Here is a 1,108-nt window from a genome sequence, read left to right as displayed (position 1 = left end):
AGAAACGTCTCTTTTGAAATGACTGAAAAGAAAAAGTTGGGCTTCTTTTCGCTTGAGAGAGAGAGAGAGAGAGAGAGAGAGAGAGAGAGAGAGAGAGAGAGAGAGAAAGAAAGAGAGAGGGAAGAGAGGGAGAGAGAGGGAGAGATTGCTCTGGCTATATAATTTATTTCAGTAAACGAGAACCAACTTTAAAACTGCAGTCGCCAGTTTAAAACCAGGAACAGTTGCGATTACAAACTTGCAAGTTCATATAATTCTAGTGCGAGAGTTCGACAAGGCGTCTATTGTGTAGTATAAAAAGTACAGAAGGAGTACAGTGTGTTGTCAGATGGGCTTTCAAATAATACGGGTATGCCTTAGTGTGTGAACATATGTGTTTATGTGTGCATGTGTGTACGTGTAAGCGTAAGTATGTGTTCGTGCGTGTTTATGTGTCATATGTGTATTGCTGCGGGGATGCAAAGATGTGCCTTTTTTAAACAGATCTCCTACACACTTCCCTCAAAACTTTTCCTTCATCAACAACGCGGACACCAACACAAGCAGCAAAGTGTCAAAGGTTTATAAGCACTAAAAGTGACTCATTGGGTCAGAGCTACCTACCGTCAAAAAATGACGAAACAACAGGTATTACTAAAAAAAAGGCTTAAAGTCTAAGTAGAAAGAGACCGTAATGTTTTAGCTCTGTTCGAATAGATACCACAACTTAGTAAACAAAACATTTTTTTCGTAAAAGCGACCTGCAAATATTTACAAGCTTCCACCTGAACTATCTAGTATGATCATTTCATTAAAATGAAATTGCTGAATGCGTTCATGTTGAAGAATGCCATATTTTATATAAAAAGAGATACTACTGCATGTACAAAGAAAAAAAAATAGTTTCAGAGGGTCGCATAAACACCTATAGCGAGCTAACAACCATTATCCTGAAAGCCCTAACGTGTAGAAATTTCCCGCGTGGAGCAAATCGTTAGTTACCATAGGACTGCCACTTCCAATCACCCCAGGTCATATCCGTTAACAGGGTTTGATTTCCAGGAGAACGGGTCAACACCCACGAGTTCCCTCACCAAGCACCCGTAGCCTAATCTCCCCCACCCCCACC

This window comes from Aplysia californica, unplaced genomic scaffold, assembly GCF_000002075.1.
Source record: "Aplysia californica isolate F4 #8 unplaced genomic scaffold, AplCal3.0 scaffold00163, whole genome shotgun sequence".
NCBI classification, from domain to species: Eukaryota; Metazoa; Mollusca; class Gastropoda; order Aplysiida; family Aplysiidae; genus Aplysia; species Aplysia californica.
The sequence above is the reverse complement of the archived record's forward strand: the minus strand, read 5'-3'. Positions refer to the sequence as shown.